This window comes from Aulostomus chinensis, chromosome 6 (genome assembly GCF_037954235.1).
Source record: "Aulostomus chinensis isolate RoL2024-O1b breed Wild chromosome 6, RoL_Achi_v1.0, whole genome shotgun sequence".
Taxonomy (NCBI): domain Eukaryota; kingdom Metazoa; phylum Chordata; class Actinopteri; order Syngnathiformes; family Aulostomidae; genus Aulostomus; species Aulostomus chinensis.
In genome coordinates, this window is record NC_141325.1 from 20,065,060 (window position 1) to 20,081,582 (window position 16,523).

Sequence of the window (16,523 nt, forward strand, 5' to 3'; positions counted from 1 at the left end):
TTTTCTCAGCGAGAGAAGGCCAAAATGAACACTTAATGCAGAACTCCTGTATTTTGATGAAAACTCACTGAAATCAAGCTGTAACTCAGAGTTTATGCATCTTTCTATGCTTTCAGGTTGAAACTTGACTGAAAACTCACTTTTAAAAAAAGTTATGCCATTTTTATATCACAGGTCACAAATAGTGTTTTCTCAGCAAGAGAAGGCCAAAATGAACACTTCATGCAGAACTCCTGTATTTTGATGAAAACTCACTGAAATCAAGCTGTAACTTCAAGTTTATGCATCTTTCTATGCTTTCAGGTTGAAACTTGACTGAAAACTCACTTTGAAGAAAAGTTATGGCATTTTTGTATCACAGGTCACAAATAGTGTTTTCTCAGCGAGAGAAGGCCAAAATGAACACTTCATGCAGAACTCCTGCATTTTGATGAAAACTCTCTGAAATCCACCTGTAACTTCAAGTTTATGCATCTTTCTATGCTTTCAGGTTGAAACTTGACTGAAAACTCACTTTGAAGAAAAGTTATGGCTGTTTTGTGTCACACGTCACAAATAGCGTTTTCTCAGCGAGAGAAGGCCAAAATGAACACTTCATGCAGAACTCCTGTATTTTGATGAAAACTCACTGAAATCAAGCTGTAACTTAGAGTTTATGCATCTTTCTATGCTTTCAGGTTGAAACTTGACTGAAAACTCACTTTGAACAAAAGTTATGGCTGTTTTGTTTCACAGGTCACAAATAGCGTTTTCTCAGCGAGAGAAGGCCAAAAGGAACACTTCATGCAGAACTCCTGTATTTTGATGAAAACTCTCTGAAATCCACCTGTAACTTCAAGTTTATGCATCTTTCTATGCTTTCAGGTTGAAACTTGACTGAAAACTCACTTTGAAAAAAAGTTATGACTGTTTTGTTTCACAGGTCACAAATAGCGTTTTCTCAGCGAGAGAAGGCCAAAATGAACACTTCATGCAGAACTCCTGTATTTTGATGAAAACTCACTGAAATCAAGCTGTAACTTCAAGTTTATGCATCTTTCTATGCTTTCAGGTTGAAACTTGACTGAAAACTCACTTTGAAGAAAAGTTATGGCATTTTTGTATCACAGGTCACAAATAGTGTTTTCTCAGCGAGAGAAGGCCAAAATGAACACTTCATGCAGAACTCCTGTATTTTGATGAAAACTCACTGAAATCAAGCTGTAACTTCAAGTTTATGCATCTTTCTATGCTTTCAGGTTGAAACTTGACTGAAAACTCACTTTGAAGAAAAGTTATGGCATTTTTGTATCACAGGTCACAAATAGTGTTTTCTCAGCGAAAGAAGGCCAAAATGAACACTTCATGCAGAACTCCTGCATTTTGATGAAAACTCTCTGAAATCCACCTGTAACTTAGAGTTTATGCATCTTTCTATGCTTTCAGGTTGAAACTTGACTGAAAACTCACTTTGAACAAAAGTTATGGCTGTTTTGTGTCACAGGTCACAAATAGCGTTTTCTCAACGAGAGAAGGCCAAAATGAACACTTCATGCAGCACTCCTGTGTTTTGATGAAAACTCACTGAAATCAAGCTGTAACTTAGAGTTTATGCATCTTTCTATGCTTTCAGGTTGAAACTTGACTGAAAACTCACTTTGAACAAAAGTTATGGCTGTTTTGTGTCACACGTCACAAATAGCGTTTTCTCAGTGAGAGAAGGCCAAAATGAACACTTCATGCAGAACTCCTGTATTTTGATGAAAACTCACTGAAATCAAGCTGTAACTTAGAGTTTATGCATCTTTCTATGCTTTCAGGTTGAAACTTGACTGAAAACTCACTTTTAAAAAAAGTTATGCCATTTTTGTATCACAGGTCACAAATAGTGTTTTCTCAGCGAGAGAAGGCCAAAATGAACACTTCATGCAGAACTCCTGTATTTTGATGAAAACTCTCTGAAATCCACCTGTAACTTCAAGTTTATGCATCTTTCTATGCTTTCAGGTTGAAACTTGACTGAAAACTCACTTTGAACAAAAGTTATGACCGTTTTGTTTCACAGGTCACAAATAGCGTTTTCTCAGCGAGAGAAGGCCAATATGAACACTTCATGCAGAACTCCTTTATTTTGATGAAAACTCACTGAAATCAAGCTGTAACTTCAAGTTTATGCATCTTTCTATGCTTTCAGGTTGAAACTTGACTGAAAACTCACTTTGAAGAAAAGTTATGGCATTTTTGTATCACAGGTCACAAATAGTGTTTTCTCAGCGAGAGAAGGCCAAAATGAACACTTCATGCAGAACTCCTGCATTTTGTTGAAAACTCACTGAAATCAAGCTGTAACTTAGAGTTTATGCATCTTTCTATGCTTTCAGGTTGAAACTCACTTTGAACAAAGTTGTGGCTGTTTTGTGTCATAGGTCACAAATAAATTTTTCTCAGCGAGAGAAGGCCAAAATGAACACTTCATGCAGAACTCCTGTATTTTGATGAAAACTCTCTGAAATCCACCTGTAACTTCAAGTTTATGCATCTTTCTATGCTTTCAGGTTGAAACTTGACTGAAAACTCACTTTGAACAAAAGTTATGGCATTTTTGTATCACAGGTCACAAATAGCGTTTTCTCAGCGAGAGAAGGCGAAAAATGAACACTTCATGCAGAACTCCTGTATTTTGATGAAAACTCACTGAAGTCAAGCTGTAACTTCAAGTTTATGCATCTTTCTATGCTTTCAGGTTGAAACTTGACTGAAAACTCAGTTTGAACAAAAGTTATGGCTGTTTTGTTTCACAGGTCACAAATAGCGTTTTCCCAGCGAGAAAAGGCCAAAATGAACACTACATGCAGCACTCCTGTATTTTGTTGAAAACTCACTGAAATCAAGCTGTAACTTAGAGTTTATGCATCTTTCTATGCTTTCAGGTTGAAACTTGACTGAAAACTCACTTTGAACAAAAGTTATGGCTGTTTTGTGTCACAGGTCACAAATAGCGTTTTCTCAGCGAGAGAAGGCCAAAATGAACACTTCATGCAGAACTCCTGTATTTTGATGAAAACTCACTGAAATCCACCTGTGACTTCAAGTTTATGCATCTTTCTATGCTTTCAGGTTGAAACTTGACTGAAAACTCACTTTGAACAAAAGTTATGGCTGTTTTGTGTCACAGGTCACAAATAGCGTTTTCTCAGCGAGAGAAGGCCAAAATGAACACTTCATGCAGAACTCCTGTATTTTGATGAAAACTCACTGAAATCCACCTGTGACTTCAAGTTTATGCATCTTTCTATGCTTTCAGGTTGAAACTTGACTGAAAACTCACTTTGAACAAAAGTTATGGCTGTTTTGTGTCACAGGTCACAAATAGCGTTTTCTCAGCGAGAGAAGGCCAAAATGAACACTTCATGCAGAACTCCTGTATTTTGATGAAAACTCACTGAAATCAAGCTGTAACTTCAAGTTTATGCATCTTTCTATGCTTTCAGGTTGAAACTTGACTGAAAACTCACTTTGAAGAAAAGTTATGGCATTTTTGTATCACAGGTCACAAATAGTGTTTTCTCAGCGAGAGAAGGCCAAAATGAACACTTCATGCAGAACTCCTGCATTTTGATGAAAACTCTCTGAAATCCACCTGTAACTTCAAGTTTATGCATCTTTCTATGCTTTCAGGTTGAAACTTGACTGAAAACTCACTTTGAACAAAAGTTATGGCTGTTTTGTTTCACAGGTCACAAATAGCGTTTTCTCAGCGAGAGAAGGCCAAAATGAACACTTCATGCAGCACTCCTGTATTTTGATGAAAACTCACTTAAATCAAGCTGTAACTTAGAGTTTATTCATCTTTCTATGCTTTCAGGTTGAAACTTGACTGAAAACTCACTTTGAACAAAAGTTATGGCTGTTTTGTGTCACACGTCACAAATAGCTTTTTCTCAGCGAGAGAAGGCCAAAATGAACACTTCATGAAGAACTCCTGTATTTTGATGAAAACTCACTGAAATCAAGCTGTAACTTCAAGTTTATGCATCTTTCTATGCTTTCAGGTTGAAACTTGACTGAAAACTCACTTGAACAAAAGTTATGGCTGTTTTGTGTCACACGTCACAAATAGCTTTTTCTCAGCGAGAGAAGGCCAAAATGAACACTTCATGCAGAGCTCCTGTATTTTGATGAAAACTCACTGAAATCAAGCTGTAACTGAGAGTTTATGCATCTTTCTATGCTTTCAGGTTGAAACTTGACTGAAAACTCACTTTGAACAAAGTAATGGCTGTTTTGTGTCATAGGTCACATATAGCTTTTTCTCAGCGAGAGAAGGCAAAAATGTACACTTCATGCAGAACTCCTGTATTTTGATGAAAACTCTCTGAAATCCACCTGTAACTTCAAGTTTATGCATCTTTCTATGCTTTCAGGTTGAAACTTGACTGAAAACTCACTTTGAACAAAAGTTATGACTGTTTTGTTTCACAGGTCACAAATAGCGTTTTCTCAGCGAGAGAGGCCAAAATTAACACTTCATGCAGAACTCCTGTATTTTGATGAAAACTCACTGAAATCAAGCTGTGACTTCAAGTTTATGCATCTTTCTATGCTTTCAGGTTGAAACTTGACTGAAAACTCACTTTGAACAAAAGTTATGACTGTTTTGTTTCACAGGTCACAAATAGCGTTTTCTCAGTGAGAGAAGGCCAAAATGAACACTTCATGCAGAACTCCTGTATTTTGATGAAAACTCACTGAAATCAAGCTGTAACTTAGAGTTTATGCATCTTTCTATGCTTTCAGGTGGAAACTTGACTGAAAACTTACTTTGAACAAAAGTTATGGCTGTTTTGTGTCACAGGTCACAAATAGCGTTTTCTCAGCGAGAGAAGGCCAAAGTGAACACTTCATGTACAACTCCTGTATTTTGATGAAAACTCTCTGAAATCAAGCTGTAACTTCAAGTTTATGCATCTTTCTATGCTTTCAGGTTGAAACTTGACTGAAACCTCACTTTGAACAAAAGTTATGGTTGTTTTGTGTCATAGGTCACAAATAGCGTTTTCTCAGCGAGAGAAGGCCAAAATGAACACTTAATGCAGCACTCCTGTATTTTGATGAAAACTCACTGAAATCAAGCTGTAACTTAGAGTTTATGCATCTTTCTATGCTTTCAGGTTGAAACTCATTTTGAACAAAGTTATGGCTGTTTTGTGTCATAGGTCACAAATAGCGTTTTCTCAGCGAGAGAAGGCCAAAATGAACACTTCATGCAGAACTCCTGTATTTGGATGAAAACTCTCTGAAATCCACCTGTAACTTCAAGTTTATGCATCTTTCTATGCTTTCAGGTTGAAACTTGACTGAAAACTCACTTTGAACAAAAGTTATGACTGTTTTGTTTCACAGGTCACAAATAGCGTTTTCTCAGCGAGAGAGGGCCAAAATGAACACTTCATGCAGAACTCCTGTATTTTGATGAAAACTCACTGAAATCAAGCTGTAACTTAGAGTTTATGCATCTTTCTATGCTTTCAGGTTGAAACTTGACTGAAAACTCACTTTGAACAAAAATTATGGCTGTTTTGTTTCACAGGTCACAAATAGCGTTTTCTCAGCGAGAGAAGGCCAAAATGAACACTTCATGCAGAACTCCTGTATTTTGATGAAAACTCACTGAAATCAAGCTGTAACTTAGAGTTTATGCATCTTTCTATGCTTTCAGGTTGAAACTTGACTGAAAACTCACTTTGAACAAAAGTTATGGCTGTTTTGTGTCACAGGTCACAAATAGCGTTTTCTCAGAGAGAGAAGGCCAAAATGAACACATCATGCAGAACTCCTGTATTTTGAAGAAAACTCACTGAAATCAAGCTGTAACTTCAAGTTTATGCATCTTTCTATCCTTTCAGGTTGAAACTTGACTTAAAACTCAATTTGAACAAAAGTTATGACTGTTTTATTTCACAGGTCACAAATAGCGTTTTCTCAGCGAGAGAAGGCCAAAAAGAACACTTCATGCAGCACTCCTGTATTTTGATGAAAACTCACTGAAATCAAGCTGTAACTTCAAGTTTATGCATCTTTCTATGCTTTCAGGTTGAAACTTGACTGAAAACTCACTTTGAACAAAAGTTATGGCTGTTTTTTTTCACAGGTCACAAATAGCGTTTTCTCAACGAGAGAAGGCCAAAATGAACACTTCATGCAGCACTCCTGTATTTTGATGAAAACTCACTGAAATCAAGCTGTAACTTCAAGTTTATGCATCTTTCTATGCTTTCAGGTTGAAACTTGACTGAAAACTCACTTTGAACAAAAGTTATGGCTGTTTTGTGTCACACGTCACAAATAGCGTTTTCTCAGTGAGAGAAGGCCAAAATGAACACTTCATGCAGAACTCCTGTATTTTGATGAAAACTCACTGAAATCAAGCTGTAACTTAGAGTTTATGCATCTTTCTATGCTTTCAGGTTGAAACTCACTTTGAACAAAGTTATGGCTGTTTTGTGTCATAGGTCACAAATAGCGTTTTCTCAGCGAGAGAAGGCCAAAATGAACACTTCATGCAGAACTCCAGTATTTGGATGAAAACTCTCTGAAATCCACCTGTAACTTCAAGTTTATGCATCTTTCTATGCTTTCAGGTTGAAACTTGACTGAAAACTCACTTTGAACAAAAGTTATGACTGTTTTGTTTCACAGGTCACAAATAGCGTTTTCTCAGCGAGAGAGGGCCAAAATGAACACTTCATGCAGAACTCCTGCATTTTGATGAAAACTCACTGAAATCAAGGTGTAACTTAGAGTTTATGCATCTTTCTATGCTTTCAGGTTGAAACTTGACTGAAAACTCACTTTGAAGAAAAGTTATGGCATTTTTGTTTCACAGGTCACAAATAGTGTTTTCTCAGCGAGAGAAGGCCAAAATGAACACTTCATGCAGAACTCCTGTATTTTGATGAAAACTCTCTGAAATCCACCTGTAACTTCAAGTTTATGCATCTTTCTATGCTTTCAGGTTGAAACTTGACTGAAAACTCACTTTGAACAAAAGTTATGGCATTTTTGTATCACAGGTCACAAATAGCGTTTTCTCAGCGAGAGAAGGCGAAAAATGAACACTTCATGCAGAACTCCTGTATTTTGATGAAAACTCACTGAAATCAAGCTGTAACTTCAAGTTTATGCATCTTTCTATGCTTTCAGGTTGAAACTTGACTGAAAACTCACTTTGAAGAAAAGTTATGGCATTTTTGTATCACAGGTCACAAATAGTGTTTTCTCAGCGAGAGAAGGCCAAAATGAACACTTCATGCAGAACTCCTGCATTTTGATGAAAACTCTCTGAAATCCACCTGTAACTTCAAGTTTATGCATCTTTCTATGCTTTCAGGTTGAAACTTGACTGAAAACTCAATTTGAACAAAAGTTATGACTGTTTTATTTCACAGGTCACAAATAGCGTTTTCTCAGCGAGAGAAGGCCAAAAAGAACACTTCATGCAGCACTCCTGTATTTTGATGAAAACTCACTGAAATCAAGCTGTAACTTAGAGTTTATGCATCTTTCTATGCTTTCAGGTTGAAACTTGACTGAAAACTCACTTTGAACAAAAGTTATGGCTGTTTTTTTTCACAGGTCACAAATAGCGTTTTCTCAACGAGAGAAGGCCAAAATGAACACTTCATGCAGCACTCCTGTATTTTGATGAAAACTCACTGAAATCAAGCTGTAACTTCAAGTTTATGCATCTTTCTATGCTTTCAGGTTGAAACTTGACTGAAAACTCACTTTGAACAAAAGTTATGGCTGTTTTGTGTCACACGTCACAAATAGCGTTTTCTCAGTGAGAGAAGGCCAAAATGAACACTTCATGCAGAACTCCTGTATTTTGATGAAAACTCACTGAAATCAAGCTGTAACTTAGAGTTTATGCATCTTTCTATGCTTTCAGGTTGAAACTCACTTTGAACAAAGTTATGGCTGTTTTGTGTCATAGGTCACAAATAGCGTTTTCTCAGCGAGAGAAGGCCAAAATGAACACTTCATGCAGAACTCCTGTATTTGGATGAAAACTCTCTGAAATCCACCTGTTACTTCAAGTTTATGCATCTTTCTATGCTTTCAGGTTGAAACTTGACTGAAAACTCACTTTGAAAAAAAGTTATGACTGTTTTGTTTCACAGGTCACAAATAGCGTTTTCTCAGCGAGAGAGGGCCAAAATGAACACTTCATGCAGAACTCCTGTATTTTGATGAAAACTCACTGAAATCAAGCTGTAACTTAGAGTTTATGCATCTTTCTATGCTTTCAGGTTGAAACTTGACTGAAAACTCACTTTGAAGAAAAGTTATGGCATTTTTGTATCACAGGTCACAAATAGTGTTTTCTCAGCGAGAGAAGGCCAAAATGAACACTTCATGCAGAACTCCTGTATTTTGATGAAAACTCTCTGAAATCCACCTGTAACTTCAAGTTTATGCATCTTTCTATGCTTTCAGGTTGAAACTTGACTGAAAACTCACTTTGAACAAAAGTTATGGCATTTTTGTATCACAGGTCACAAATAGCGTTTTCTCAGCGAGAGAAGGCGAAAAATGAACACTTCATGCAGAACTCCTGTATTTTGATGAAAACTCACTGAAATCAAGCTGTAACTTCAAGTTTATGCATCTTTCTATGCTTTCAGGTTGAAACTTGACTGAAAACTCACTTTGAAGAAAAGTTATGGCATTTTTGTATCACAGGTCACAAATAGTGTTTTCTCAGCGAGAGAAGGCCAAAATGAACACTTCATGCAGAACTCCTGCATTTTGATGAAAACTCTCTGAAATCCACCTGTAACTTCAAGTTTATGCATCTTTCTATGCATTCAGGTTGAAACTTGACTGAAAACTCACTTTGAAGAAAAGTTATGGCATTTTTGTATCACAGGTCACAAATAGTGTTTTCTCAGCGAGAGAAGGCCAAAATGAACACTTCATGCAGAACTCCTGCATTTTGATGAAAACTCTCTGAAATCCACCTGTAACTTCAAGTTTATGCATCTTTCTATGCTTTCAGGTTGAAACTTGACTGAAAACTCAATTTGAACAAAAGTTATGACTGTTTTATTTCACAGGTCACAAATAGCGTTTTCTCAGCGAGAGAAGGCCAAAAAGAACACTTCATGCAGCACTCCTGTATTTTGATGAAAACTCACTGAAATCAAGCTGTAACTTAGAGTTTATGCATCTTTCTATGCTTTCAGGTTGAAACTTGACTGAAAACTCACTTTGAACAAAAGTTATGGCTGTTTTGTGTCACACGTCACAAATAGCGTTTTCTCAGTGATAGAAGGCCAAAATGAACACATCATGCAGAACTCCTGTATTTTGATGAAAACTCACTGAAATCAAGCTGTAACTTAGAGTTTATGCATCTTTCTATGCTTTCAGGTTGAAACTTGACTGAAAACTCACTTTTAAAAAAAGTTATGGCATTTTTGTATCACAGGTCACAAATAGTGTTTTCTCAGCGAGAGAAGGCCAAAATGAACACTTCATGCAGAACTCCTGTATTTTGATGAAAACTCTCTGAAATCCACCTGTAACTTCAAGTTTATGCATCTTTCTATGCTTTCAGGTTGAAACTTGACTGAAAACTCACTTTGAACAAAAGTTATGACTGTTTTGTTTCACAGGTCACAAATAGCGTTTTCTCAGCGAGAGAGGGCCAAAATGAACACTTCATGCAGAACTCCTGTATTTTGATGAAAACTCACTGAAATCAAGCTGTAACTTAGAGTTTATGCATCTTTCTATGCTTTCAGGTTGAAACTTGACTGAAAACTCACTTTGAAGAAAAGTTATGGCATTTTTGTATCACAGGTCACAAATAGTGTTTTCTCAGCGAGAGAAGGCCAAAAAGAACACTTCATGCAGAACTCCTGCATTTTGATGAAAACTCTCTGAAATCCACCTGTAACTTCAAGTTTATGCATCTTTCTATGCTTTCAGGTTGAAACTTGCCTGAAAACTCACTTTGAACAAAAGTTATGGCTGTTCTGTGTCGCAGGTCACAAATAGCGTTTTCTCAGCGAGAGAAGGCCAAAATGAACACTTCATGCAGAACTCCTGTATTTTGATGAAAACTCACTGAAATCAAGCTGTAACTTCAAGTTTATGCATCTTTCTATGCTTTCAGGTTGAAACTTGACAGAAAACTCACTTTGAACAAAAGTTATGGCATTTTTGTATCACAGGTCAAAATAGTGTTTTCTCAGCGAGAGAAGGCCAAAATGAACACTTCATGCAGAACTCCTGTATTTTGATGAAAACTCACTGAAATCAAGCTGTAACTTCAAGATTATGCATCTTTCTATGCTTTCAGGTTGAAACTTGACTGAAAACTCACTTTGAACAAAAGTTATGGCATTTTTGTATCACAGGTCACAAATAGTGTTTTCTCAGCGAGAGAAGGCCAAAATGAACACTTCATGCAGAACTCCTGTATTTTGATTAAAACTCACTGAAATCAAGCTGTAACTTCAAGTTTATGCATCTTTCTATGCTTTCAGGTTGAAACTTGACTGAAAACTCACTTTGAACAAAAGTTATGGCATTTTTGTATCACAGGTCACAAATAGTGTTTTCTCAGCGAGAGAAGGCCAAAATGAACACTTCATGCAGAACTCCTGTATTTTGATGAAAACTCACTGAAATCAAGCTGTAACTTCAAGTTGATGCATCTTTCTATGCTTTCAGGTTGAAACTTGACTGAAAACTCACTTTGAACAAAAGTTATGGCATTTTTGTATCACAGGTCACAAATAGCGTTTTCTCAGCGAAAGAAGGCCAAAATGAACACTTCATGCAGAACTCCTGTATTTTGATGAAAACCCACTGAAATCAAGCTGTAACTTCAAGTTGATGCATCTTTCTATGCTTTCAGGTTGAAACTTGACTGAAAACTCACTTTGAACAAAAGTTATGGCATTTTTGTATCACAGGTCACAAATAGTGTTTTCTCAGCGAGAGAAGGCCAAAATGAACACTTCATGCAGAACTCCTGTATTTTGATGAAAACTCTCTGAAATCCACCTGTAACTTCAAGTTTATGCATCTTTCTATGCTTTCAGGTTGAAACTTGACTGAAAACTCACTTTGAACAAAAGTTATGGCATTTTTGTATCACAGGTCACAAATAGCGTTTTCTCAGCGAGAGAAGGCGAAAAATGAACACTTCATGCAGAACTCCTGTATTTTGATGAAAACTCACTGAAATCAAGCTGTAACTTCAAGTTTATGCATCTTTCTATGCTTTCAGGTTGAAACTTGACTGAAAACTCACTTTGAAGAAAAGTTATGGCATTTTTGTATCACAGGTCACAAATAGTGTTTTCTCAGCGAGAGAAGGCCAAAATGAACACTTCATGCAGAACTCCTGCATTTTGATGAAAACTCTCTGAAATCCACCTCTAACTTCAAGTTTATGCATCTTTCTATGCTTTCAGGTTGAAACTTGACTGAAAACTCAATTTGAACAAAAGTTATGACTGTTTTATTTCACAGGTCACAAATAGCGTTTTCTCAGCGAGAGAAGGCCAAAAAGAACACTTCATGCAGCACTCCTGTATTTTGATGAAAACTCACTGAAATCAAGCTGTAACTTAGAGTTTATGCATCTTTCTATGCTTTCAGGTTGAAACTTGACTGAAAACTCACTTTGAACAAAAGTTATGGCTGTTTTGTGTCACACGTCACAAATAGCGTTTTCTCAGTGATAGAAGGCCAAAATGAACACTTCATGCAGAACTCCTGTATTTTGATGAAAACTCACTGAAATCAAGCTGTAACTTAGAGTTTATGCATCTTTCTATGCTTTCAGGTTGAAACTTGACTGAAAACTCACTTTTAAAAAAAGTTATGGCATTTTTGTATCACAGGTCACAAATAGTGTTTTCTCAGCGAGAGAAGGCGAAAAATGAACACTTCATGCAGAACTCCTGTTTTTTGATGAAAACTCACTGAAATCAAGCTGTAACTTCAAGTTTATGCATCTTTCTATGCTTTCAGGTTGAAACTTGACTGAAAACTCACTTTGAAGAAAAGTTATGGCATTTTTGTATCACAGGTCACAAATAGTGTTTTCTCAGCGAGAGAAGGCCAAAATGAACACTTCATGCAGAACTCCTGCATTTTGATGAAAACTCTCTGAAATCCACCTGTAACTTCAAGTTTATGCATCTTTCTATGCTTTCAGGTTGAAACTTGACTGAAAACTCAATTTGAACAAAAGTTATGACTGTTTTATTTCACAGGTCACAAATAGCGTTTTCTCAGCGAGAGAAGGCCAAAAAGAACACTTCATGCAGCACTCCTGTATTTTGATGAAAACTCACTGAAATCAAGCTGTAACTTAGAGTTTATGCATCTTTCTATGCTTTCAGGTTGAAACTTGACTGAAAACTCACTTTGAACAAAAGTTATGGCTGTTTTTTTTCACAGGTCACAAATAGCGTTTTCTCAACGAGAGAAGGCCAAAATGAACACTTCATGCAGCACTCCTGTATTTTGATGAAAACTCACTGAAATCAAGCTGTAACTTCAAGTTTATGCATCTTTCTATGCTTTCAGGTTGAAACTTGACTGAAAACTCACTTTGAACAAAAGTTATGGCTGTTTTGTGTCACACGTCACAAATAGCGTTTTCTCAGTGAGAGAAGGCCAAAATGAACACTTCATGCAGAACTCCTGTATTTTGATGAAAACTCACTGAAATCAAGCTGTAACTTAGAGTTTATGCATCTTTCTATGCTTTCAGGTTGAAACTCACTTTGAACAAAGTTATGGCTGTTTTGTGTCATAGGTCACAAATAGCGTTTTCTCAGCGAGAGAAGGCCAAAATGAACACTTCATGCAGAACTCCTGTATTTGGATGAAAACTCTCTGAAATCCACCTGTTACTTCAAGTTTATGCATCTTTCTATGCTTTCAGGTTGAAACTTGACTGAAAACTCACTTTGAAAAAAAGTTATGACTGTTTTGTTTCACAGGTCACAAATAGCGTTTTCTCAGCGAGAGAGGGCCAAAATGAACACTTCATGCAGAACTCCTGTATTTTGATGAAAACTCACTGAAATCAAGCTGTAACTTAGAGTTTATGCATCTTTCTATGCTTTCAGGTTGAAACTTGACTGAAAACTCACTTTGAAGAAAAGTTATGGCATTTTTGTATCACAGGTCACAAATAGTGTTTTCTCAGCGAGAGAAGGCCAAAATGAACACTTCATGCAGAACTCCTGTATTTTGATGAAAACTCTCTGAAATCCACCTGTAACTTCAAGTTTATGCATCTTTCTATGCTTTCAGGTTGAAACTTGACTGAAAACTCACTTTGAACAAAAGTTATGGCATTTTTGTATCACAGGTCACAAATAGCGTTTTCTCAGCGAGAGAAGGCGAAAAATGAACACTTCATGCAGAACTCCTGTATTTTGATGAAAACTCACTGAAATCAAGCTGTAACTTCAAGTTTATGCATCTTTCTATGCTTTCAGGTTGAAACTTGACTGAAAACTCACTTTGAAGAAAAGTTATGGCATTTTTGTATCACAGGTCACAAATAGTGTTTTCTCAGCGAGAGAAGGCCAAAATGAACACTTCATGCAGAACTCCTGCATTTTGATGAAAACTCTCTGAAATCCACCTGTAACTTCAAGTTTATGCATCTTTCTATGCTTTCAGGTTGAAACTTGACTGAAAACTCAATTTGAACAAAAGTTATGACTGTTTTATTTCACAGGTCACAAATAGCGTTTTCTCAGCGAGAGAAGGCCAAAAAGAACACTTCATGCAGCACTCCTGTATTTTGATGAAAACTCACTGAAATCAAGCTGTAACTTAGAGTTTATGCATCTTTCTATGCTTTCAGGTTGAAACTTGACTGAAAACTCACTTTGAACAAAAGTTATGGCTGTTTTGTGTCACACGTCACAAATAGCGTTTTCTCAGTGATAGAAGGCCAAAATGAACACTTCATGCAGAACTCCTGTATTTTGATGAAAACTCACTGAAATCAAGCTGTAACTTAGAGTTTATGCATCTTTCTATGCTTTCAGGTTGAAACTTGACTGAAAACTCACTTTTAAAAAAAGTTATGGCATTTTTGTATCACAGGTCACAAATAGTGTTTTCTCAGCGAGAGAAGGCCAAAATGAACACTTCATGCAAAACTCCTGTATTTTGATGAAAACTCTCTGAAATCCACCTGTAACTTCAAGTTTATGCATCTTTCTATGCTTTCAGGTTGAAACTTGACTGAAAACTCACTTTGAACAAAAGTTATGACTGTTTTGTTTCACAGGTCACAAATAGCGTTTTCTCAGCGAGAGAGGGCCAAAATGAACACTTCATGCAGAACTCCTGTATTTTGATGAAAACTCACTGAAATCAAGCTGTAACTTAGAGTTTATGCATCTTTCTATGCTTTCAGGTTGAAACTTGACTGAAAACTCACTTTGAAGAAAAGTTATGGCATTTTTGTATCACAGGTCACAAATAGTGTTTTCTCAGCGAGAGAAGGCCAAAATGAACACTTCATGCAGAACTCCTGCATTTTGATGAAAACTCTCTGAAATCCACCTGTAACTTCAAGTTTATGCATCTTTCTATGCTTTCAGGTTGAAACTTGACTGAAAACTCACTTTGAACAAAAGTTATGGCTGTTCTGTGTCGCAGGTCACAAATAGCGTTTTCTCAGCGAGAGAAGGCCAAAATGAACACTTCATGCAGAACTCCTGTATTTTGATGAAAACTCACTGAAATCAAGCTGTAACTTCAAGTTTATGCATCTTTCTATGCTTTCAGGTTGAAACTTGACAGAAAACTCACTTTGAACAAAAGTTATGGCATTTTTGTATCACAGGTCAAAAATAGCGTTTTCTCAGCGAGAGAAGGCCAAAATGAACACTTCATGCAGAACTCCTGTATTTTGATGAAAACTCACTGAAATCAAGCTGTAACTTCAAGATTATGCATCTCTCTATGCTTTCAGTTTGAAACTTGACTGAAAACTCACTTTGAACAAAAGTTATGGCATTTTTGTATCACAGGTCACAAATAGTGTTTTCTCAGCGAGAGAAGGCGAAAAATGAACACTTCATGCAGAACTCCTGTATTTTGATGAAAACCCACTGAAATCAAGCTGTAACTTCAAGTTGATGCATCTTTCTATGCTTTCAGGTTGAAACTTGACTGAAAACTCACTTTGAACAAAAGTTATGGCATTTTTGTATCACAGGTCACAAATAGTGTTTTCTCAGCGAGAGAAGGCCAAAATGAACACTTCATGCAGAACTCCTGTATTTTGATGAAAACTCTCTGAAATCCACCTGTAACTTCAAGTTTATGCATCTTTCTATGCTTTCAGGTTGAAACTTGACTGAAAACTCACTTTGAACAAAAGTTATGGCATTTTTGTATCACAGGTCACAAATAGCGTTTTCTCAGCGAGAGAAGGCGAAAAATGGACACTTCATGCAGAACTCCTGTATTTTGATGAAAACTCACTGAAATCAAGCTGTAACTTCAAGTTTATGCATCTTTCTATGCTTTCAGGTTGAAACTTGACTGAAAACTCACTTTGAACAAAAGTTATGGCTGTTTTGTATCACAGGTCACAAATAGCGTTTTCTCAGCGAGAGAAGGCCAAAATGAACACTTCATGCAGAACTCCTGCATTTTGATGAAAACTCTCTGAAATCCACCTGTAACTTCAAGTTTATGCATCTTTCTATGCTTTCAGGTTGAAACTTGACTGAAAACTCAATTTGAACAAAAGTTATGACTGTTTTATTTCACAGGTCACAAATAGCGTTTTCTCAGCGAGAGAAGGCCAAAAAGAACACTTCATGCAGCACTCCTGTATTTTGATGAAAACTCACTGAAATCAAGCTGTAACTTAGAGTTTATGCATCTTTCTATGCTTTCAGGTTGAAACTTGACTGAAAACTCACTTTGAACAAAAGTTATGGCTGTTTTGTGTCACACGTCACAAATAGCGTTTTCTCAGTGATAGAAGGCCAAAATGAACACTTCATGCAGAACTCCTGTATTTTGATGAAAACTCACTGAAATCAAGCTGTAACTTAGAGTTTATGCATCTTTCTATGCTTTCAGGTTGAAACTTGACTGAAAACTCACTTTTAAAAAAAGTTATGGCATTTTTGTGTCACAGGTCACAAATAGTGTTTTCTCAGCGAGAGAAGGCCAAAATGAACACTTCATGCAGAACTCCTGTATTTTGATGAAAACTCTCTGAAATCCACCTGTAACTTCAAGTTTATGCATCTTTCTATGCTTTCAGGTTGGAACTTGACTGAAAACTCACTTTGAACAAAAGTTATGACTGTTTTGTTTCACAGGTCACAAATAGCGTTTTCTCAGCGAGAGAGGGCCAAAATGAACACTTCATGCAGAACTCCTGTATTTTGATGAAAACTCACTGAAATCAAGCTGTAACTTAGAGTTTATGCATCTTTCTATGCTTTCAGGTTGAAACTTGA